The sequence below is a fragment of the Amblyraja radiata genome, chromosome 5 (assembly GCF_010909765.2).
Source record: "Amblyraja radiata isolate CabotCenter1 chromosome 5, sAmbRad1.1.pri, whole genome shotgun sequence".
NCBI lineage: Eukaryota > Metazoa > Chordata > Chondrichthyes > Rajiformes > Rajidae > Amblyraja > Amblyraja radiata.
The window spans coordinates 45,497,527-45,524,209 of NC_045960.1; positions in this window are offsets into that span (position 1 = coordinate 45,497,527).

The following is a 26,683-nucleotide window of genomic DNA, read 5'->3' on the forward strand; positions in this document are numbered from 1 at the left end:
CGCACAAATAACAGAAATGCCGAGTACCGTGGGAACTCTTTATCTACCCCCCGTTATATCGTGCGGAACTCGTGCTGGACCACGACCACTTCACTCGGGTGACATCTTGCTTCAGGTCGCACCGTGAGAACTGGCCATTAAGCCCTGGATCAGCTACACAAGAAGCCTATGTCAGGATTGTATTCATTGAATATAACTCATTGATGCATAACAATACGATGCTGAATCAGGTTACAGGATGCTCTCTTAATAGAGTGAACCCCAACAATTAAGTGATAAGTGGTGTTCATCCTTGTAGACCAGAAAGATATCACCTGGCCCTTTACCTGTCCTTTATCACGACTGAACACTTCCAGGTGAACCAATGAATCACTTGTACTTATTCTAGTTTAGTACATTGTAAATGATAATCACAATGTAGACTCCTTTACATTGGAGAAAACAAACAAAAATTGGTTGAAGACTTCACAAAACACTTCTAATCAATCTGGAAAGATGAGACTGAGATTGCAGAGGTCCACCTGCACCTCCTCCAACCTCATCTATTGCATCGGCTGCTCTAGGTGTCAGCTGCTCTACTTCAGTGAGACCAAGCGTAGGCTTGGCGATCGCTTTGCCCAACACCTCAGCTCAGTTCGCAATAACCAACCTAATCTCCCGGTGGCTCAGCACTTCAGCTCCCCCTCCCATTCCGAATCCGACCTTTCTGTCCTGGGCCTCCTCCATGGCCAGAGTGCGTCCCACCGAAAATTGGAGGAGCAGCACCTCATATTTTGCTTGGGTAGTTTACACCCCAGCGGTATGACCATTGACTTCTCCAATTTCAGTTAGTCCTTGCTTTATCCCTCTTTCCCCTCCCCTTCCCAGCTCTCCCACAGCCCACTGTCTCCGCCTTTTCCTTTCTTCTTCCTGCTCCCCATCCCCTCATTAGTCTGAAGAAGGGTCTCGACCCGAAACGTCACCCATTCCTTCACTCCATAGATGCTGCCTCACCCTCTGAGTTTCTCCAGCATATTTGTCTACCTTCGATTGATCCAGCATCTGCAGTTCCTTCTTTAACATTCCTATTTTTCCAATCATTTTTATTTTCCATCCCACTCCTACTTGTACAATGTTCAATTGAAGCCCAAGATAAGCTTGAAGAACAACATCTCATCTTCTAGGTGGGCAGTCTACATCATTGGCCCTTCACAAAATGCACCAATTTCACATAACCAGGCTTTTGAGTTTACATAAGTAGCCAGTTCCAATAAAAAGTCGTGAATCTGTAACATTATCTCAGTTTTGCTATGTTTGGGTTGCAAACCTGATTTTCCAATCACCTCCTAAATATAACAAACAAAACATCCCATCCTCAGGAACCGATCACATTCCACCCAAGCTCCCAACCTTAATCTTGAGATGCCCATCTCAAGTCTCTCTTTTATAATGGTAGAGTGTCCAAAGATAAATATTTCCAGCAAATTAAGCACTTTCACGACTATTCTAGATTTCAATGAGAATTAAGCAGCATGAAATTTTATGAGCTTGAGGACAAATACATACTTTGAACGGATGTACACAACCTTTAGAGGTGCTGGACCTTTTCAAGGACATTACTTCTAAAATGCAAAAATATATATATTTATATTTTTCTATACAATTTATATATACAATTTCAGAAACTAAATATTAAATTGAAATTAGGATTTATGCAATAAAATATCTCACAATTTCTTCAGGGAGATAACTTTACAATTCAAGCTTTGCTTCAATCCGTGATTTAGAATTCACTGAATGGTTAAGTGAGTCAGACAATGCCACAACAGAAGAAATAAAGCAACTAAAAGACATTTCCATCATTTTTGATTTATAAAAGCTGACATTTCATTAAAGTCTCTGAATTTAATGACCTGGTAGCCAACAATCCTATATCCACGTAACATTTCTGTAGGGTAAGAGCTCATTGAATATGAAAATCTCAAAGTCTGAAAACACTGCATGTTAAAAACAGCTGCAAATTTCAATTTATTTCAATGTCGATATTTATTACATGGGGATTGAATGCATGAAAGAATGTAATAAATGGAGGAATAGATACGTGATTTGGTGGATCTTGAAATGAATATTAAAACCAAGTGCTCAGCTGCCTCAATAATGTCAGGGATATCAAGAATCTTTCAATGCAGCCAGCACACTAGCATTTACATTCTCATTCCTCTCTAGAGTTGGCATTATATTTGGAAATCACAGTGGCACAGTGGTAGTGTTGTTGTCTTACAGCGCCAGAGACCCAGTTTCGATCCTGAGTAAGGGCGCTGCCTGTATGGTATTTGTACATTCTCCCCGTGACCACGTGGGTTTTCTCCAACATGCTTCGGTTTCCTCTCTCATCCCAAAGACATGCAGGTCTGTAGGTTGTTTGGCTTCTGTAAATTGTCCACAGTGAGTAGGATAGAATTAGTTTTGCCATTACCATTTTCTCAGGAGCCACACATTTCTAAGGAGATCATGATTCCACGCTGAATCGCTAACCTAAACTTAACTAGGCGGTTGGCCTATTGTCTTGAAAGTTACTATAATTTCATGAATGCTTAGCATCACTTAAAAACAGTCTGGAACATTCAAAATTGGCCGAACTTCTTAAATACGAGGTACAGTATAGTAGTAACAATGTACTGCAGATGCTGCTTTACAAACAAAGTTCTGAAGTAACATAGCAGGTCAGGCAGCGTCTCTGAAGAATATGGATAGGTGAAGTTTCAGGTCAGGACTCTTCTTCAGATTGATACAATACATTGCCTGGGACTGGAGGGTTACTTGGAGTACATTGTTGCTCCTGCAGGCTTCTATTCTATAAAAATTCTGACCAAGATTTGTTATAAGAGAGATCCATGTCTTTGGTTTTTCAACATTGCACTGGAGGCTTCAGCATGCATCTAAGAAGTATTGGGATAAAGGGAGAATTTGGGTTTTTGCAAAGGGGTCGTGGCCCTCCAGTCACACTCAACAAAAGTAATGAGTGGTAGACATTACTGGTTCAGACCATGCCAGGATAGGGTCCCAAGAATATAGTGAAAACGAGACCTTGTATGTGATTTCAATGTCATCCTCAAAAACAATTATAGTTCAAACACAAAATGCTTGTGCTATAACTCCAGGATAAGCGCTCAACTAAGAAAACCGCCCCCTCATCCCCACTCATCCCCCTTCACCCCCCCTTATCTCATCTCATCCCATCCCCTCCCCTCCCCTCCTACTCCTCCTCCACCTCCACCTCCACCTCCACCTCCACCTCCACCTCCACCTCCACCTCCACCTCCACCTCCACCTCCACCTCCACCTCCACCTCCACCTCCACCTCCACCTCCACCTCCACCTCCACCTCCACCTCCACCTCCACCTCCACCTCCACCTCCCGCTCCCCCTCCCCCTCCCTTCTTCCCCTCCCCCTCCCCCCTTAATACCTGCTCTCACCACCTATGCTACGATATCTACTAAATGAGGCCCAGGAGCGGTTGAAGCAGCGTCCGGGCGGTGAGTTTAAAAACAGAGCGCGTGGCTTTGTTCCACAGAGGCCCAGGAACGGTTGGAGCGGTTGGAGCAACGTCCGGGAGGTTAGTTTAAAAACGGAGCGCGGGGCTTTGTTCCACAGAGGCCCAGGAGTGGTTGGAGCGCCCACTCTGTAACGTTCCATCACACTTCAAATTAAGTGGGCTAGAGGAAGCAGCTGATTGGGAGTAACCCTAGATACAGCTGGCCCTGCTGATGTCTTCCAGCACTTTGTATTGCATCCTTGGTAAGGGGGGAGCATGAGTGCCAGGACAGTTTACTGTTCTGGATGTCAGAAGTGGGAAATCATGGAGGCAGATAGCCTTCCAGACGTGCACATCTGCGCCAGATGCGTCGAGATGGGGCTCCTAAGGGACTGTATTAGGAACCTGGAGCAGCAGCTCGATGACCTCTGTCTGGTCAGGAAGAGTGAGGAGGTCATAGAGAGGAGTTATAGAGAGGTGGTCACTCCAAGACCACGGGAGGCAGACAAGTGGGTCATGGTTAGGAAGGGCAAGGGGCAGTGGCTGGGACTAGAGAGTACCCTGGTGGCTGTACACCTTGGCAATAAGTACTCCTGTTTGAGTACTGTTGGGGGGGACAGCCTAACTGGGGGTAGCGACAGCGGCCGGGCCTCCGGCACAGAGACCGGCCCTGTTGATCAGAAGGGTAGGGAAAAGAAGAGGAGGGCAATAGTAATAGGGGACTCTATAGTTAGGGGGTCAGATAGGCGATTCTGTGGATGGTCAGGATACCTGGATGGTAGTTTGCCTCCCTGGTGCCAGGGTCTGGGATGTGTCTGAACGTGTCCAAGATATCCTGAAATAGGAGGGAGAGGAGCCTGAGGTTGTGGTACATATAGGTACCAATGACATAGGTAGAAAAAGAGAAGAGATCCTGAAAGGAGAATTTAGGGAGTTAGGAAGAGAGTTAAGGAGAAGGACCGCAAAAGTAACAATCTCAGGATTACTGCCTGTGCCACGCGACAGTCAGAGTAGGAATGGAGTGAGGTGGAGGATAAATGCGTAGCTGAGGGACTGGTGCAGAGGGCAGGGATTCAAGTTTCTGGATCATTGGGACCTCTTTTGGGGAAGGTGTGACCTGTACACAAAGGACGGGTTGCACTTGGACCTGACCCCCTCAATATCCTGGCGGGGAGATTTGCAAAGGCTACTGAGGAGACTTCAAACGAGAACGGTTGGGGGGAGGGACTCAAATAGAGAAAGCTAGTAGACAGTGTGTGAGGCAGGAGGCAGAGAAGGGAAGCACTCAGACCTAACATGTAGGGGAGAAAGAAGAAAAAGATAATAAACAGAGAATAAGAGGTGGTGGGTTTCTTAAATGTGTATATTTTAATGCTAGGAGCATTGTAAGAAAGTTGGATGAGCTTAGAGCCTGGATTGACACCTGGAAGTATGATGTTGTGGCGATTAGTGAAACATGGTTGCAGGATGGCTGTGATTGGAAACTAAATATTGCAGGATTTTGTTGCTTCAGGTGTGATAGAATTGGAGGGGCAAGAGGTGGAGGTGTTGCATTGCTTGTCAGGGAAGATGTTACAGCAGTGCTTTGGCAGGATAGATTAGAAGGCTCGTCTAGGGAGGCTATTTGGGTGGAACTGAGAAATGGGAAAGGTGTAGCAACACTTATAGGGGTGTATTATAGACTGCCTAATGGGGAGCGAGAATTGGAAGAGCAAATATGTAAGGAGATAGCAGATATTAGTAGTAAGCACAAGGTAGTGATTGTGGGAGATTTCAATTTTCCACACATAGACTGGGAAACCCATTCTGTAAAAGGGCTGGATGGTTTGGAGTTTGTAAAATGTGTGCAGGATATTTTCTTGCAGCAATACATAGAGGTACCTACTAGAGAAGGGGCAGTGCTGGACCTCCTGTTAGGAAATGAGACAGGTCAGGTGGCGGAGGTATGTGGTTGGGGAGCATTTTGGGTCCAGTGAACACGATACCAATAGTTTCAATATAATTATGGAGAGGGTCAGAACTGGACCAAGGGTTGAGATTTTTGATTGGAGAAAGGCTAACTTTGAGGAGATATGAAATGAATTAAAAGGAGTGAATTGGGACAGTTTGTTTTATGGGAAGGATGTAGTAGAGAAATCAAGGACATTTAAAGGGGAAATTTTAAGAGTACAGAATCTTTTTGTCCCTGTTCGGTTGAAAGGAAAGAGCCATGGTTTTCAAGGGAAATTGGACATGGTTCGGAAAAAGAGAGAGATCTACAATAATTATAGGCAGCATGGAGTAAATGAGGTGCTTGAGGAGTATAAAGAATGTAAAAAGAATCTTAAGAAAGAAATTAGAAAAGCTGAAAGAAGATATGAGGTTGCTTTGGCCAGGTAAAAGTAAATCCAAAGGGATTCTACGGCTATATTAATAGCAAAAGTATAACTAGGGATAAAATTGGTCCATTAGAGAGTCAGAGTGGACAGCTATCTGCAGAGCCAGAAGAGAAGGGGGAGATATTGAACAATTTTTTTTCTTCGGTATTCACCAAGGAGAAGGATATTGAATTATGTGAGGTAAGAGAAACAAGTAGAGTAGCTATGGAAACTGAGGATCAAAGAAGAGGAAGTACTTAAACTTTTGAAAAGTATAAAAGTGGATAAGTCTCCAGGTCTTGACAGGATATTCCCTAGGACATTGAGGGAAGTTAGTGTAGAAATAGCAGGGGCTATGACATAGATATTTCAAATATCATTAGAAACGGGAATGGTGCCGGAGGATTGGCCTACTGCACATGTTGCGTAAAAAGGGTTCTAAGAGTAAACCTAGCAATTATAGACCTGTTAGTTTGACATCAGTGGTGGGAAAATAAATGGAAAGGATACTTAGAGATAATATATATAATCATCTGGATAAACAGGGTCTGATTAGGAACAGTCAATATGGATTTGTGCCTGGAAGGTCATGTATGACTAATCTTCTTGAATTTTTTGAAGAGGTTATTCGGGAAATTGATGAGGGTAAAGCGGTGGATGTTGTCTTTATGGACTTCAGTAAGGCCTTTGACAAGGTTCCACATGGAAGGTTGGTTAAGAAGGTTCAATTGTTGGGTATTAATAGTGCAGTAGCAAGATTGATTCAACAGTGGCTGAATGGGAGATACCAGAGAGTAATGGTGGATAACTGTTTGTCAGGTTGGAGGCCGGTGACTAGTGGGGTGCCTCAGGGATCTGTGTTGGGTCCACTGTTGTTTGTGATATACATCAATGATCTAGATGATGGTGTGGTAAATTGGATCAGTAAGTATGCAGATGATACTAAGATAGGTGGTGTTGTGGATAATGAAGTAGATTTTCAAAGTCTACAGAGAGATTTAGGCCATTTGGAAGAGTGGGCTGAAAGATGGCAGATGGAGTTTAATGCTGATAAGTGTGAGGTGCTACATCTTGGCAGGACAAATCAAAATAGGACGTACATGGTAAATGGTAGCGAATTGAGGAATGCAGTTGAACAGAGGGATCTAGGAATAACTGTGCATAGTTCCCTGAAGGTGGAATCTCATGTTGATAGGGTGGTAAAGAAAGCTTTTGGTGTGCTGGCCTTTATAAATCAGAGCATTGAGTATAGAAGTTGGGATGTAATGTTAAAATTGTACAAGGCATTGGTGAGGCCAATTCTGGAGTATGGTGTACAATTTTGGTCGCCAAATTATAGGAAAGATGTCAACAAAATAGAGAGAGTACAGAGGAGATTTACTAGAATGTTGCCTGGGTTTCAGCACCTAAGTTACAGAGAAAGGTTGAACAAGATAGGTCTTTATTCTTTGGAGCGCAGAAGGTTAAGGGGAGACTTGATAGAGGTCTTTAAAATGATGAGAGGGATAGACAGAGTTGACGTGGATAAGCTTTTTCCATTGAGAGTAGGGAAGATTCAAACACGAGGACATGATTTGAGAATTATGGGACAGAAGTTTAGGGGTAACATGAGGGGAAACTTCTTTACTCAGAGAGTGGTAGCTGTGTGGAATGAGCTTCCAGTGGAAGTGGTGGAGGCAGGTTCGATTTTATCATTTAAAAATAAATTGGAAAAGTATATGGTCGGGAAAGGAATGGAGGGTTATGGTCTGAGTGCAGGTAGATGGGATTAGGTGAAAGTAAGTGTTCGGCACGGATTAGAAGGGCCGAGATGGCCTGTTTCCGTGCTGTAATTGTTATATGGTTATATGGTTATTTGGTAAAAATAAAAAAAGCTGCAGCCAATTAGCTCACTCTAACAAATGGTAAACATCTGCATCATATCTCCAACTTATCCGAGCCCATCATTAAGCTTGTAACATCACAAATATCACCCTTGCGTTAGACCAGGATACACTTACACAAACTATAATTACAAAGAATTACGTATACTGTATGTCATACGTTTACTTTCTGCCCCCAACTGACATTATTTCTTCTCCACCATGTCCACCTACTGCCTTGTTCTGCTGCCTCTGACACCTGCTTTACGGCCTAACGCAAACACTGTCCACAAATTCCTAGCTCTCCAAATAGCGACGTGGTTGATCTCGCTATGAAACCTCAACAACCCACCTCCACCGGACATACTCTTGCTCTCCATTCTCACTGTTCATTTTCTGCTGCCAACTCTACATATCTAAGCCTTTTCCTTCCATAAGGCGGCTCGTCTACTAAGTTCTCCCAAGGCACCATCAGTTCTATAAAATACACTATCCGCTGATTAACTGACCATAACACTGTATCATAACAATATATGATCAACTACTAATCTCAGACAATGTTAAATTCATTACAGCTCACACCTCAACCAACCAAAATCCATATCCACTACAGATCACAAATTACATATGTATATTCCATCACCCCTTCTCTTCTCATTGCCATATGTCTTAAACCCCATATAGCTATAATGAGGCAGACATACTGTAACTTAGGACCTATGTAGATTCCCATTACCAACACTTTGATTAAGAGAAGGTGCGTGGTGCTCAAGTAGTAGGTGTTCGATGGGAAGCATGTTTAGGTAGGCGATGAAAGGTGGTGGAGGAGTCCAATCGGTTGGGCCACTGCTGGAGGTAGAAAGAAAAAGCCTTCAGGCCATCCAAATGTAAGATGGAAATGGAGAGAGATAGGATGTCCATGGTAAAAATGTACTGGGTTTATACCAAATCTGATGAAAGGTCATTGGACTGAAATATTAACTTATTTTGTCTATTCACAGACACCATCTGATGTCCTGAGTATTTTTGTTTAGATGTCCTGTCCAGCATTTGCTTTTATTTTAGATTTCTAACATACAGTAATCTGCTTTTCTAGTTTTCTAAAGTAATCTACAGTTAACATGGCCTCTGACACCAGACCCTTAATGTATCAGGAATTAATTAAAACCTCTCGGCTCAAATTTTATTAAGATTTCCACCAAAGTCTGGCAAGATAATTGTCCATATCTGTCTGCTACTTCTGGTTATAATGAAAACATTGAAATTCTTCAGAACATTATTAATAAATTGTACTGTAATAAAGGCATACTCCTACTATTATATTTTATGATTTGGCTCAAGCTGATTCTTTCAAACATAAATTGATAATTAAGTTGTCACTATGCATGGATATTGATAAACAATTTACAAATGTAATGTGTAACCTATTTCAATGCATCCATGATTTTTGGAGGCAAGAATCAATCAACAAAACCAATTATGATTAGAATAGGAGATAAACAGGTGGATCCATTCCTTATGATTTTGTTTCATGCTTTTGTGGGGAATTGTATGTTTCATCTGTACACTGAATCTGGTTTTCATGTGGGACCAAGATGCCCTCTTAATTACAGGTCAGATCGGGCAGGCACAAAGTCCATCCGTTGCAGTCAGAAACAGGTGAATTGATCATGGGGTACAAGGACATGGCAGACCAATTGAATAACTACTTTGGTTCTGTCTTCACTAAGGAAGACATAAATAATCTGCCGGAAATAGCAGGGGACCGGGGGTCAAATGAGATAGAGGAACTGAGTGAAATCCAGGTTAGCCGGGAAGTGGTGTTAGGTAAATTGAATGGATTAAAGGTCGATAAATCCCCAGGGCCAGATAGGCTGCATCCTAGAGTACTTAAGAAAGTAGCCCCAGAAATAGTGGATGCATTAGTGATAATTTTTCAAAACTCTTTAGACTCTGGAGTAGTTCCTGAGGGTTGGAGGGTAGCTAATGTAACACTACTTTTTAAAAAGGGAGGGAGAGTGAAAATGGGGAATTACAGACCAGTTAGTCTAACGTCAGTAGTGGGGAAACTGCTAGAATCAGTTATTAAAGATGGGATAGCAGCACATTTGGAAAGTGGTGAAATCATTGGACAAAGTCAGCGAATGTCTGACGAATCTTATAGAATTTTTCGAGGATGTAACTAGTAGAGTGGATAAGGGAGAACCAGTGGATGTGTTATATCTGGACTTTCAGAAGGCTTTCGACAAGGTCGCACATTAGAGATTAGTATTCAAACTTAAAGCATACGGTATTGGGGGTTCAGTATTGATGTGGATAGAGAACTGGCTGGCAGACAGGAAGCAAAGAGTAGGAGTAAACGGGTCCTTTTCACAATGGCAGGCAGTGACTAGTGGGGTACCACAAGGCTCAGTTCTGGGACCCCAGCTATTTACGATATATATTAATGATTTGGACGAGGGAATTGAATGCAACATCTCCAAGTTTGCGGATGACATGAACCTGGGGGGCAGTGTTAGCTGTGAGGAGGATGCTAGGAGGCTGGAAGGTGACTTGGATAGGCTGGGTGAGTGGGCAAATGCATGGCAGATGCAGTATAATGTGGATAAATGTGAGGTTATCCACTTTGGTGGCAAAAACAGGAAAGTAGATTATTATCTGAATGGTGGCCGATTAGGAAAGGGGGAGATGCAACGAGACCTGGGTGTCATGTAACACCAGTCATTAAAAGTAGGCATGCAGGTGCAGCAGGCAGTGAAGAAGGCGAATGGTATGTTAGCATTCATAGCAAAAGGATTTGAGTATAGGAGCAGGGAGGTTCTTCTGCAGTTGTACAGGGTCTTGGTGAGACCACACCTGGAGTATTGCGTACAGTTTTGGTCTCCTAATCTGAGGAAAGACATTCTTGCCATAGAGGGAGTACAGAGAAGGTTCACCAGACTGATTCCTGGGATGTCAGGACTTTCATATGAAGAAAGACTGGATAGACTCGGTTTGTACTCGCTAGAATTTAGAAGATTGAGGGGGGATCTTATAGAAACGTACAAAATTCTTAAGGGGTTGGACAGGCTAGATGCAGGAAGATTGTTCCCGATGTTGGGGAAGTCCAGAACAAGGGGTCACAGTTTAAGGATAAAGGGGAAATCTTTTAGGACCGAGATGAGGCAAACTTTTTTCACACAGAGAGTGGTGAATCTGTGGAATTCTCTCCCGCAGAAGGTAGTTGAGGCCAGTTCATTGGCTATATTTAAGAGGGAGTTAGATGTGGCCCTTGTGGCTAAAGGGATCAGGGGGTATGAAGAGAAGGCAGGTACAGGATACTGAGTTGGATGATCAGCCATGATCATATTGAATGGCGGTGCAGGCTCAGAGGGCCGAATGGCCTACTCCTGCACCTATTTTCTATGTTTCTATGTTTCTATCTCATTGAGCGATGGTGAGTTTCTCAAACAAATCAGTTTATTCAAGGCCTCAACCCCAGGAAACATTCTGAGAACTCTTACTTCAAAGATTCACAGCACCCACAGCATTTTATATTCTGTTTTAATGGTTACATGAGGATATTACATTTTTGAAATAATTAATGTTAACTATGTTTCTTTGTAAAAATTCACCCTTGTTATCTCTCTTAGAGTAACCTTCAACTTTCTGTTTTCTCAATTAATTAAAAAACATCATTTGACAAATGGATGTAATAAAGAATGTTTTTATCTCATGATTAGTTTTATTTGATCTTAGTTTTTACATCATTCTGAGTTTATCTTTACTCTATCGAGCTATGCCTAATGGTCTAAACACCACCTATATCTATTTATTGCCTCTCCTAACTAAGTTACTTTCAGTCTGTTGTTGGCCTCTTTTCCCATCATACTTCCCCAGTATATTTGCTCTTGGGTTATATCCCTACAATATTACACACCTACATTTTTTCTTATAATATCCAGCATTTCAAACATCACTTGTGGTTATGGATTCATTTGTGGATGGAGAATGTATGAGTTTCTGAATGATGATGAAGACTTCATATTCAATTCAGTGGTCATCTTGCGCTTTTACATAAGTTTTATGTTTTTTGTCAATAAAACAGACCTGAGATTAATTACAAAAAAGACCACCAGTTACTAAATGTCCACAACATGTACAGATTGTTCCCAGGTTATGACAGGGTCCCATTTATATGTACTATTTGTAGCCTGGACAGCTTGCAAGTCAGAATTGCAGCCGTGTGCTAAGTCCCCACATGACAGAGGATGCCTACAGGTTTTCAGCAGCCGGCAAAGCCATGCTGCCAATCTCCGAATCGTTCATTCATAGAAAAGGCTGTTCAAAAGTTGAACGTTCATATGTTGAGGAGGACCTGTAACTGCAAAACAAGACAATTAGTTCATTAATAAATTGAATCAGACAGCATTGAGAGATATAGCTGTATTGCACAGATTTTTAAGTGGGATTTAGAGTCATGCTGCACAGAAACGGGTTCTTCGGCCCAACTAAGGAAGACAATACAGTATATAAATAAATTTACTCTTTGAATTGAAAGTTTGAATAAATGCCAACATAAATCAATAGAACAATTGGAAATACTGGAAAACATATGATCCTAAGATTTATTATCAGCTCATCCTAGTCAAGACTTCCCATAAAGATTAAGAATATACTTAAATATTTGTACTTGTTCCCAAGAATCTTCGTGTTGTGCCAACTCTCAAATCTCGTGAAGGTGGCATTTTCAAATACATTCTTTATATAATTATAAAGAAAATAGACTATTTGTGGTGCAAATAGTCTACAGTGTCTTTGTTTTAGTGAGGCTTAATTTGACACATATAGCCAATGAGTTTTTAGGAACATGAATGGTTTTAGTGATATGAGAAATCCACAAGTTTATAAAACAATTAACATATCAATTACGGTAATTATGGTTGTTTCAAAAAGATGGATTGATTTACTTCATCAAGCTTCTGGGTCAAAGCTTTTGGGAATGAAAACATTTCAAATGAATGAAATACAGAATATAGAACAGAGATACAATTTAGATTTAAAACTATCGTGCTTATGAAAACTGATATATATCCCACAGGGTACAATACTTCAGTTGTAGAACAACAATTGGTAGTTCTTGCAGAAGATGTGACCTTATCAACAAGAACATTTCCTATAATTTTGGAAAATGTGTTTTTATGAAGGATGTGAGAATTAAATGTCATATCAGGGCTGTAGAAACTTATGTGATCAAGTAATTATGTATGGAAGAATATTTTTTTAAAGACCAGAGAATTATTACTAACGATGGACCCTGTTGAATGTCATTGAATAATTTAAAACCCCATAAATTATTAATAATAGTTCTAGAGCTTAATGAGGCCAAAATCTTAAGTCTTTCAGTGCCAAGAAAAGTCACTCTAACGCACAAACTAATCCTGCAATGTAAGTACATCCCATTGATGAAAGTCTTTCATCATCCGTGGCCCATTATCTGTGGCTCAGCTGGTAGCAATGGCCCCTGAGTCAGACAGTTGTCAGTCCAAGAATTAGTTATGACTTCAGCGCAAGAATCTAAGTTGACACAGGAAGTAGGATGTCATAGCGCCACATGGGTGGAGGTGCTGCTTTTCGGGTGAAACCACGCCACTCGCAGGTAAGCATAAAAAAACACTGATGGCACTATTCCAAACAACAGGTCTGTTCCAGTGGCCTGGGCAATTGCAAACTTGCAATGAATGTCTAAGATCATTTTCACTATTACATGGGTTTTCTTGTGAAAAATCTTTCTGCCATATTATAACAGACACTATATATCAGAGATAGACACAAAATGCTGGAGTAACTCAGCAAGATAGGCAGCATCTCTGGAGAGAAGGAATGGGCGACGTTTCGGGTCGAGACCCTTTTTCAGACTGAAGATGGGTCTCAGCCCGAAATGTCACCCACTACTTCTCTCCAGAGATGCTGCCTGTCCTGCTGAGTTACTCCAGCGTTTTGTGTCTATCTTCGGTGTAAACCAGCATCCGCAGTTCCTTCTGAAACACTATATATCAGAGAACACTCTATGGCACTCTACTTCATTGCCTATAATGTGCTTTGGAATACCCTAAGGTCATAAAAGGCAATTAATAAATACGTCTCTCTTTATTTACACTGCTGCCTATTTTTCATGGTCTCTCTGGTCTGATGGATTGCTGGGGTCAAGACCTACTTGGATTTCTACTTGAAATGACTCACAGCTCCCCTTACTGTGCTCAGGTCACTGGAATTAAAAATGATAAAATTGTAAAGCGACTCGCCAGTACCATTTGACCCACAGAATGTTTTAAATATCAAACAATTAAGCAAATAGAACACTTGACCGTATTGTCATATCAACAGAATATTTGGGCCATTGTGGTACAGTTATGATAACAGGACTTTGCATTGTGGGCACTCTAGCAAGATGCATTCCACTCAACATACTAAATTCAAGAGTCAAGAGTGTTTAATTGTCACGTGTTCAAGTAATTCTTATGTACTGCAGCCTTACAGGCCCATTAATGCAAAACACCCAAATATATATATATATACAATCATCAATAGATTAATAAGGACGAAGATTGCAGGGTGTCCTGATAGAAGTCTATAAAATCATGCAAGGTATAGAAATGATAGATAGTCAGAACCTTTTTCTCAGGATGGAAAATTCAAATGCAAGAGGGCATAGCTTTAAGGTGAGAAGTGTAACGTTTAAAGTTTGGGGCAACTTTTTTTTTAATGGAAGGTGGTGAGTATCTGGAACATACTGACAGGGATCTAGTTTGAGGCAGACATGATGGTGGCATTTAAGATGTTTCTGGATAGGCATATGGATATGCAGGATTGTCAGGATATGCATTGTGCACTGGTAGACACTGTGGGACAATGGGCCTGTTCATGTGCTTTACTGTTCTATATTCTACAGTAGTCAAAAACCTAAGTATGTAGTGCAACTAAAACAAAGTGCACAATTGATGATAGTTGCTGAAGTAGTAATTTGTGTTGTGCAGTGCTGAAGTGCCTGATGGTTGCTGGGAAGATGCTGTTCTTCAACCAGTAGCTCATAGTGGTTGTAGCACGATAAAAGTAGCATGGGTCTTTGATGATATTAACTAGCCCTTTGAGGCAACTGCAGGTCCCTTCTATAGCAGGGAGATCAGTACCTGTGATGGGCAATGTCTATCATTTTCTGCAGTCTCCTTTGTTCCTGGGTGCTCCGGTTACTGAACCAGGCTGTGATACAACCAGTTAGTGTGCTTTCTACTGTGCATCTGCAAAGTACCATCGAATATCCGGCAACGTACCAAATCTCCTCAGTCTTCTAAGGAAGTAGAGACATTGATAAGCTTTCTTTATGATTGCATCAATGTGCAATCTTCAGAGATATACACATCCAGGAATATGAAGCTCTTCCCTGCCATCCTGTCGATGAAAGCAGGTTTATGGATCCCCGGCTTTCCCTTCTGAAGTCAACAGTCAGTTCCTTGGCCTTGCTTACATGGAACAGCAGATTACTATTCTGCCAACAGTCAATCAGATGATCAATCCCTTTCCTATAATCTGATTCATCATTACTCATAGTCATAGAGTCATATAATGATACAGTGTGGAAACAGGGTCTTCGGCCCATTCGCCCACACCGGCCAAACAATGTCCCAGCTACCCTAGACCCACTTACCTGCGCTTGGTCCATAACCCTCCAAACCTGTCCTTTCCATGTACCTGTCCAACTGTTTCTTAAACAATGGTATAGTCCCAGCATCAACTTCCTCCTCTGGCAGCTTGTTCCATACACTCACTACCCTCTGTGTGAAAAAGTTACCCCTCGGATTCGTATTCAATCTTTTCCCCTTCACCTTGAACCTATGTCCTCTGGTCCTCGATTCCCCTACTTTGGGTTAAAAAGGCTCTGTGCATCTAACCGATCTATTCCTCTCATGATTTTGTATACCTCTATAAGATCTCCCCTCATCCCCCCACGCTCCATGGAATAGAGACCCAGCCTACTTAACCTCTCCCTATAGCTCACACCCTCTAGTCCTGGCAACATCCGCGTAAATCGTTTCTGAACCCTTTCATGCTTGACAATATCTTTCCTATAATATGGTGCCCAGAACTGAACACAATATTCTAAATGCGGTCTCACCAACATCTTATACAACTGCAACATGATCTCCCAACTTCTATACTCAATACTCTGACTGATGAAGTCCAAAGTGCCAAAAGCCTTTTTGACCACCTTATCTACTTGCGACTCGACCTTCAAGGAACCATGCACTTGTACTCCTAGATCTCTTTACTCATTATACGTTCAATAACAGTGTTGCGGTCAGTGTTGATGCCGTGTCTGCTATATATTCATGGGTATAGAGGGCGTAGAGCAGCAGACTGAGCACACAGCGTGAGCTGCTCTTGTGTTGAGGAAGAGTTATTGCCAACTTGTACTGATTGTGATCTGCTGATGAGGAAGTTGCAAAGGGAAGAGTAGTTTAGTTTAGAGATTTGGTTTAGTTTGGAAATACAGTGCGGAAACAGGCCCTTCGACCAACTGCGTCCACGCCAATCAGCGATCACCTATACACTAGTTCGATCCTACACACTAGAGACAATTTACAGAAACCAAGTAACCTACAAATCTGCACATCTTTGGAATGTGGAAAGAAACAAGAACAGTTGGAGAAAACCCGCATGGTCACATTGAGAATGTACAAACTCCGTATAGACCGCACCCGTAGTCAGGATCGAACCCGGGTCTCTAGCGCTGTAAGGCAGCAACTCTAACGCTGGGCCACTTTGGCGCCCCAAACATAATTCGATGAGTTTTATGATGTTTTGAGGGGACGATGGTGTTGAACACACCGAGCTATAGTCAATGAACAACAGTCTGTCGTATGTGTTCTTATCATCCAAGCAGTCCAGTGCAGATTGGAGAGCCAGCACAATTGCATCTACTGTTGATCTGTTGTGGATATTGGCCAATTATATAAAGTCCAAATCATTGCTCAGACAGGAGTTGATATGCATCATAACCAACTTCTCAAAGCACTTTATCACCATGAATTTTAATGCCACTGGTCAGTAGTCATTGTGGAATGTCATCTTACACTTTTTGGGCAGATGATGAATGCCCTATTAAAGCAGATGGGCACCCCAATAACTTAGTGGAGAGAGATTGCAGATGTCTGCAAAAACTATGAAGAAGGGTCTCGACCTGAAGCATCACCCATTTCTTCTCTTCAGAGATGTTGTCTGTTCCGCTGTTATTCCAGCATTTTGTGTCTACCTTCTGCAAAAACTCTGGCAATTTGGTCCATGCAGCCTTTAAGAATACTGAATATGAACAGTTCATATTTGTAACAGAGTCACTGAGATTGTACAGGAATAAAGGGATAATAGCTCTCAATCAAACTAATTATTTCCATACCAAGATATCTTGCCAGAGGAATGAGTGGAGAAAGTTGCAGAACTTTTAGTGACACGCATCCTGAGCTGTTGCTGCAGCAAGTTTTCAAAAGAAGGCTAATACTTTTCAGAACTGAAGGCCACCCTGCAGCCATAAGCAATGCCAAAGCAATCTGGATGGAAATGGCACAAGAGTCAATACTGCATCACCTGTTCACTGAACCTTGAAGCAGCTGAGAAAGATGTGTATTGGTCTCAAGAATGTTGCCAAGGTAACACTGCTTACATTATATTCAGTGGTATGATATTACATTTCAACACAGCTTAACAGCATTTCATTGTAAGCTTAACGCAACATCATAGTTGAGAATTGGCCATATATTTTCCAAAAGTACTCAAGCAGTTATTTTTGTTTCAAAAGCAACTGCTCAAAACTGAAAAAAGCATCAGCTTGCATCCAGTCTCACAAAATAACAGAAAGCACTAGCACCCATGTGGTCAGCAGGAGGTACCTTCTTGCTGCATATTCACATAACTCGACTTTAGCCTTAGACATCAGGGTATTCCAGATTCAGAATCTGTTTCAAATCAAATATATTTTATGCCCAGAGATTCTGGTGCCTCCTTCAGGTTGTGCTGATATCGCTCTAATGTATTGATTATTTCAGCAGCTGAAGCTCTAGGCCTCAGAAATGGTTGATGAGCCACATATCTTTGGCATGTGTTGGGTGGAGAGGAGGGGTTTGCAACGGATCACATAATGTGGATGGATTGGATTAGTTGGGATTTGATGTCCCTTGAGCATTAGCCTGGAAGTGAATACAATAGCTCTCAGGGTAAACAGTTCCATCTGCTCTGCACCACGTCATGTACAACTAGTCTTGCATAGATTTTTTTTTCCAGTAATATTGATCTATCATTGAATACATATCATCCCACAACCCATGTGATTCTGATTAAAGACCCAATGTTTCCATTTTTTCTCTTCTTTTGATCATCTTAATAGCCTTTTTAATTAAGATGCCTTGCACCCAATGGAAACATCTGACAATCTGATGTGTGCTTTTTAATGACAAACTAATGGTAAAGTGTGCCATTATGGGAAATGGCAGCAAGGGATCTACCAAAACAACCCTCTAGAAATCGTGGATGCATTTGTGATAATTTCCAATGTTCTATAGACTCAGGATCAGTTCCTGTGGATTGGAGGGTAGCTAATGTTATCCCACTTTTTAAGAAAGGCGGGAGAGAGAAAACATGGAATTATAGACCAGTTAGCCAGACATCGGTGGTGGGTAAGATGCTGGAGTTAATTATAAAAGATGAAATAGCCGCACATTTGGACACCAGTATCAGGATCGGTCCAAGTCAGCATGGATTTACAAAGGGGAAATCATGCTTGACTAATCTTCTGGAATTTTTTGATGTAACTAGGAACATGGGCAAGGGAGAGCCAGTTGATGTAGTGTACCTGGACTTTCAGAAAGCATTTGATAAGGTCCCACATAGGAGAATAGTGGGCAAAATTAGGGCACATGGTATTGGGGGTGGAGTGCTGATATGAATAGAAAATTGGTTGGCAGACAGGACACAGAGAGTGGGGATTAACGGGTCCCTTTCAGAATAGCAGGCAGTGACTAGTGGGGTACCGCAAGCCTCGGTGCTGGGACCGCAGCTATTTTCAATATACATCAATGATTTGGATGAAGGGATCCAAAGTAACATTAGCAAATTTGCAGATGACACAAAGCTGGGTGGCAATGTGAACGGTGAGGAGGATGCTATGAGAATGCAGGGTGACATGGACAGGTTGGGGGATTGGGCAGATGCATGGCAGATTACGTTTAATGTGGATAAATGTGAGGTTATCCACTTTGGTAGCAAAAACAGGAAGGCAGATTACAATCTAAATGGCGTCAAGTTGGGAAAAGGAGATCTGGGGGTCCTTGTTCATCAGTCTATGAAAGTAAGCATGCAGGTACAGCAGGCAGTGAAGAAAGTGAATGGCATGTTGGCCTTTATAACAAGAGGAGTCGAGTATAGGAGCAAAAAGGTCCTTCTGCAGTTGTACAGAGCCCTAGTGAGACCACAAAATACATGCAAAATGAAATTAAAGTGACGCGTGGTAAGGCTTTGGGGATGTGCATAGATTGAGGAGATGGGGGTGGGGGGTCAGTCTCAGTCTCAGTCTACCCCATGACAGAAGAGGGAGGAGTTGTAAAGTTTGATAGCCACAGGGAAGAAGGATCTCCTGTGGCATTCTCTCCTGCATCATGGTGGAACCAGTCTATAGCTGAAAGTACTCCTCAGGTTGAACAGTGTGTCATGGAGGAGGTGAGCTGTATTGTCCAGAATGCTCCGCAGTTTGAGGACCATCCTCCGCTCCAAGACCACCTCCCATGAATCCAACTCCGCCCCCAGAATGGAGCCAGCCTTCCTGATGAGTTTGTTGATCCTACTGGCGTCCGAAGCCTTTGCCCTGCTGTCCCAGCACACGGCAGCGAAGCAGATGGCACTGGTCACCACCGATTGGTAGAACATCTGCAGCATCTTACTGCAGGTGTTGAGGGAGCGGAGCCTTCTCAAAAAGTACAGCCGGCTGTCCCTTCTTGTACAGGGCCTCAGCGTTCCTGGACTAGTCCAGTTTACTGTCCAGGTACACTCCCAGGTATTTGTACTCCCTGGTAAACTGTACATCCACACCATTGATGGAGACAGGGGACAGGGGTGTGCCTCTCCTCCTAAAGTCCAACACTAACTCTTTAGTCTTGTCAGTGTTGAACTGCAGGTGATTCAGTCCACCACTCAACAAAGTCGTTCACTACATCTCTGTATTCAGCTTCCCTCCCCTCACTGATGCAGCCCACAATTGCAGAATCATCTGAAAACTTCTGCAGGTGGCAGGAGACTGAGTTATATCTGATGTTCGAGATGTAGACGGTGAACAGGAAGGGAGAGGGGACCATCCCCTGCGGGGCCCCTGTGTTGCTCACTACCATGTCCGAGACACAGTTCAGTAGCCCGACATATTGTGGTCGTCCAGTCAGGTAGTTGGTGATCCAGGACACTAATGGAGCATCCAAACACATCTTCATCAGTTTGCTCCCTAGCAGTGCAGGCTGGATGGTGTTAAAATCACTGGAGAAGTAAAAAAACATGACTCTCACAATGCTTCCCGGCTTATCCAGGTGAGCATAGGAACGCTGGAGCAGGTGGATGATGGCGTCCTCAACCCCCATCTTAGCTTGATAAGCGAACTGCAGGGGGTCCAGGTAGGGTTTACCCGTGGTCGCAGGTGAGTGAGCACCAGCCTCCCCAGGGACTACATGATGTGTGAAATCAGTCTGTAGTCATTGGAGGAGCTGGGGCGCATCCTCTTTGGTACAGGAACCAGGCAGGATGTCTTCCACATCACAGGAACCCTCTCCAGGCTCAGGCTTAGGTTGAAAGATATGCTGTAGCATTCCACACAACTGGCTGGCACACGCCTTGTGTACCCTAGGGCTGACACCATCAGGACCCGTAGCTTCACCTGGGCGGAGTATGTTTCTCTTTAAGCAAAATAATCTCCAGTCATAGTTAGCTTAAACTAAAATTAATTAAAGGTTGATGCCACTGTCTTCAATCTCCTTCACAGACTCCATTATGTAGGTACCAACTCTCTTACCTTATAACTATCCAAAACTGAACCATTGAGTTTATAAATCTGTTCATATTTGATCATAACTCTCATACTCATAAGTATGCTGATCTCTGCCTGTATTATTACCAGTATGCATTCTTGTACCTGCTGAAATCCTCAATTAATCTTTTGATAATTTTTCGACTCAATTATTTAATTAATGACTGACCTGCCTTGTTTAACCTTCATAAACTGAGGCAATTGAAAATTCTGTTTGAAGATTTAAAAAAATCCCAGTTGCTGAAAATCTGAAATGAAAACAGAAAGTACTGGAAATACTCAACAGGTCATGCAGCATCTGAGGAAAGAGAAACAGAGTAACTGTTTCATATCACAGACTCTTCCCATGCAACCAAAAGGAATGTAACACCTGTCATTTTACCTCCTGCCTTCCTACCAAAGATTATAGAGGATCTTTGCTTCCTACCTCCCAGGAATCTAAAGAGTCTTTCTGGGTGAAGCAGCAAATCACTTGGTCCTCTTCCAATCTAGTCCACTACTTTCAGTGTTTACATGGCAGATTGGTGATCTCTATGTGGAGAACCTATATTGAGATGACAGAAATAACCCCAAGCTTCTAGTTGCCTGCCACTTTCACTCAGATCTATCTGCATGTGACATTACATCCTTCCGGACTCAACAGTGAAATTCATCATTAGGTAACTGACTCTTTTTTCTGTCTGTATCAGATTGGCCATTTCCAAAACCCTATCTATGCCTCTACTTCCTTCGATGATTGAGGAGATTCGGTATTTTGATGAATACACTCTTGAACTTTTGCAGGCATATGGAAGAGAGCAATTGACTAAATGCATCATGGCCTGGTTCGGCAACTCAAATTCCCAGGAATAAAGGAGATCATAAAAAGTGGGGGACATTTCCTGGTCCATCATGGGTACTGACCTCCCCGGTATGGAAGTGACCTATACAAGATGCTGCCTCAAAAGGCAGCCAGCATCATCAAAGACCCTCACCAATATGGCGATATTCTTATTTCACTCCTACCACTGTGAAGAAAGTATAGGAGTCTGAAAACTGTGACTACCAGGTTCAAGAATGGCTTCTTTCCAGTAATCCTCAGGATCTTGAAAACTTTACAACACTAACCGATGAAGTATGAACTGTCTATGGTTGTAATAAAGACTTCTTCATTGATTGACAATTCATTGATTTAAATTTTTTTATATATTACCTATGTGTATTGTGTTACAATTTACAATTCTAATGAAGGGTCTCTAATCTGAAGCATTAACTATTAGTCTTTCCACAAATGTTGCCTGACCTGTTTAGTGTTTAAAAAAATTCTGTTTTTACTTCAAAATACTGCTTCGCTGTTCTAACTTACACCAATTCCCACTCATTTACTGTATATCCTTGTATTTGCTGCCCCGCTTTGTGAAACAACCCTTGGGATTTTAAACATGTTACCCTTGTTTACAAGGTCCTGCATTGTGTCTCTCTCGGTTTCTCTAACCTCCTCCAGCCTTATAAATATTAGAGGTCTCTCAAGTTCCTTAATTCTGGTAATTTGCTCATCCCAGAATTTAATTGCTCTGCCTTTCTGCCCTCAGTGGAGCGAAATCATAGAATTCCCTCCCATACCTTTGTGAGATTCAAAAATCACAAATGCTCTTGAGACAAATTCAGACAAAGAAGTGTTTTTATTAATTTCATATTCTGCAGAATAGGTGCCTCTCCACTGATGTCCCCTAGAGGCACACCGAGGATCGGGATGTCTTCTATCTTTATACATTTCTTTTCATTATTATCACATTCTCATCTCTCCCCATTGAGCTTCTTCCAATCATAACATAAAGCCCAGATTCCCACGAGAACGTCGTGGAATGCCCACCCAACGTCAAAGGCACCTCCCCTATCATGCATCGCATGTGCATTTAAATTAGGCATCTTGCCATAGTGGGTGTGAGTACATTTTCATGGCATCTCATCAAGCAAGTGCAGCACAGAGTAGTTCATGCCCCTTCCCCCAGTCCCCGTTATGTTCTTGTCTGACTGTGGTTATCTTCTGACTCTCATCCTTGAAATGTCACCATCTGTACTTGCTGCTTTTATCTAGAATTTCTCTCTGTTCTTTATATTGTTACTTTCTATTCTACCAGCAGTCTGGCTTCTGCTGACATCTTATTTCTTTCTAAGTTATATTTCTATCCCTAGTCTAAATCAACCATGTCTGTTAACTCTTTCCTCACAATCCATTCTTTTCTTTTTGCTACGCACCCTTGATTTATACTATCTCCTCCTTTTCTAATGCTAGCAGAAGATTCTTCACCTCCCTATCCTCCTCTCGTTGGTCATACTGTGTTCTGAAGGCCATTATGGTGGCAGCACTGTTCTTCGTCAGGGCGGTTTCTATCAATCGCTGAGCCAATCCCCGTACGCAGGGAATGATACAACATCCGAACAAACACAATAACCCTGCCATGACTATTACTGATGTTAGGGCTGATGTAAAGATGTGCTTCCATTTCCCAAACCAGGAGTCTAGAAACCCGGTCCAGGAGGTGTCTACTCCAGAGTTCTCAGCCAATTCGATAGACAGAGAGGTGAGACCTGCTAGGGCTCTTGACACTGACCCATCCGGAGCAGTGTTGTTGGGGATGTATGTGCAACATTGTTCGCCAAACATTACACACACCCCTCCCTTCTCAGCCAGTAGCATGTCCAAGGCCATGCGATTTTGCCAGGCCATTTGGCTGGTAGCTGTCAGTTGTTCCGCTAATCCTTCAACTGCATCTCGAGTGTAATTTATAAAGCGTTGTTGATTGTAGTATAAGTAGTTGATCCAGTCCACAATTTTATTAATTGTGGACCACCAGAAGAGTATGGACTCAAAGCCCGCAGCTATCTGATTTCTAGCTTTAAATTCATCGGGTACCCCTCTTGGCACCCCTATCGCATCTATATCGAATGATCCTCTCACCTTTCTCTTTTGTCGTCGGCTTCCTTTATCGAGTTCTACAGCATGTTCTACTGCTATGGTGAAGGGCATCATCAGTTGTATGAGGGTACAGGTTCCCGTCCATGACCCTGGTAACCGGGGCCACAGGGTATTCTCCCCGCACCACCACCAGACATCGGCTCTACTGACTATCTGCTTTTTCAGCCAGGAGCTATTGAACAGCGGCCCCTGTTCCTCAGCCGTTATATTATACGTCTTATTGCAGTTGAGCACCTCCCCCATGTCCTGTCCCTCTGGGTTATTTCTTGTATAGCACTCAAACCCCTCCTCCCCAAAAGGAATGGTAAATGGAGGAGGTCAAGGGTCTTCCCTTCGGCCCTTTGTATTGTTGTTGCTGGCCGGAAATAGGTAATGATAACTCTGGCATATCACATTCTTTGGTAAGAGGGGATTCGTGAATAGCTGTAGTATACATGTCATAGCCCTAGGTGTTCTATCCCAATTCAGGGGAAATGGTACTGGGACCAGCTGAGGCCTAGCTCCAGCGCAGGCGTAACAATTGGTTCGTTGCATACTTCTGGCTGTGTACATCATCCAGGCACGCCAGGTGTTGGCTCCTTTTCCCCCTGTTGGTATTCCTTTCTTATATAACTGCCTTAATCCTGTTTCTCCTGCTACTATCATTATCTTCAGATCCTTAGACTCATCTTCCCTGGTGACATTGCTGAATACTGGTGGTGCTGGTGTTGCCCCGGGATCCCTATTCTGACTGTCATCTATCTTGAACACCTCTCCCCTATCCTCGTATATTACCATCTTCCCATCTTGCTTTACTTCTATCTCAAACTTCAGACATGCGTCTTTCCCTGTTTTATCTGCACATATCCAATACCTACCACTTTCCTGTATTTGGACACTCTGTATGCTCACATATACGCGTCCTGGCAATTTCTCGTTCGGGTTTTGATATACTCTCCACCTATCAGTTTGATAGGTGGTCCGATGCCACCCATATTTTGATGAAGTAAACACCGCGTGCCAATCTTTACAGGGATGGGTGCATACATACATTCTATAGCCGCACCACCATTTTCCTTTACATACATTAAATGGGATGGTGGTGGACCTTCTATTCTGTGGTATTGTGATTTTTATGCATGTTACATTACTTACAAGTTGGGTAACCACCCAACACACGACCCACCAACACGAAATCTTCATTTTTCTTGCGGGTTCTTGGTAAATATTAAAGTCAATGGTTCTTTTCCTTTGCGCGCAGTCCACGGGCTGATATCTCTGGTGGGGCCTCCACAGGACCCTTAACTCGACTTGTGTGTGTCCACCCTTTCTCTTTTGTTCGTACTGCTGTCTCCGTGATAGGTAGGGTCCAGTCCACTTAGTTGCAGCTTTTCTTCTTTCCACGTTTTTATTAATACCCAGTCTCCAGCCTTGACTGAGTGAATCGGGAAGTCCAGTGGTGGGCTCTGGGCCAGCAATCCTTTAATTTTTAGTTCTGCAAGAGATTGGGACACTGCCAGTAAATAGTTCCTTAGGAACACATCGTTCCCTTGTATTGTTGGGACTCCTTCTATCTTCCCTAAGTATGGGAGCCCGAATAACATTTCACATGGTGATATCCCTATGTCTTTTCGAGGTGCTGTTCGGATTCTCAACAGGGCTATTGGGAGGCACTTAGTCCAGGGGAGTCCCGTTTCCTCTATCAACTTGGTGATTTGGGTCTTTAAGGTGCCATTCATTCTTCCCACCTTTCCTGAGCTCTGGGGATGCCATGGTGTATGCAATTTCCATTCTATTCCCAGTGCTTCACATATCATTTCATGTGTTTTGGAGGCAAAATGGGTCCCTCTATCTGAGTCTATTGTTTCCACAATCCCATATCTGGGTATAATTTGTTCTAATAATATCTTGGCTACCGCCTGTGAGGTGGCAGTTGCCGTGGGGAATGCCTCTACCCATCTGGTGAAATGGTCCACTACCACTAACAGGTACTTCCATGTTCGTACCCGGGGCAGCTCGGTAAAATCTATCTGTATTCTTTGGAAGGGCCTAACTGCTAATGGTTGTCCTCCTCCTGGGACTGCTCTCATGATTTTCTTATTAATTCGCTGACATATTACACAGCCCCTTATGACTTGTTTGGCCATGGTAAACATCCCACAGCAAGCGTAGGTTCTGAGGAGGGTGTCACAGAGGGCTTGTGTTCCCCAATGGCTTTGTCCATGTAATCTCCCTAATAACTCCCTCATTATTTCTTTGTTCAATAGCTGCTTTCCATTTGGTTTCCACCATTTCCCATTTGAAGTACGCTGAGCCCCCATTTCTTTCATGTTTTCCTGTTCTTTCTCACTAAAGATAGGTATCTTTTCCTCTGGTTCCCTTAAAGGTATTAGTGACTTCATTTCTACCATCTGTTCTGTGGCTGCTCTTTTTGGAACCTCATCCACTGCCCTATTTCCTCTGGCCTCCAGGGTGTTACCCTTCTGATGCCCTGCCACATATGCTATGGCTATTCGTTCTGGTTTTTGCAAGGCTTCCAGTGTCTGTCCTACCAATTGCTCATGCGCTAATTCTTTACCTCGAGTTGTTATCATTCCTCGCTCTTTCCAGATCTTCCCAAAGGTGTGTACTACTCCAAAAGCGTATTTTGAATCGGTATATACTGTCCCTTCCTTCCCCTCCAATAATTCTAAAGCTCTCATTAATGCATGTAATTCACAAGATTGAGCTGACCAACTACCAGGCAGCCTGCCGCTTTCAATTTCCTCCATAGTTTCCCCGTTCACTATACCGTACCCACTATGTCTTTTTCCATCTATGCACCTGGAGGATCCATCTATCCACAGTCGACAGTATCCTATCAATCCCAGGAATTTTTGGATCTCTTTCTTATTCTTTGGTAGTGGTACTCCCGTGATCCC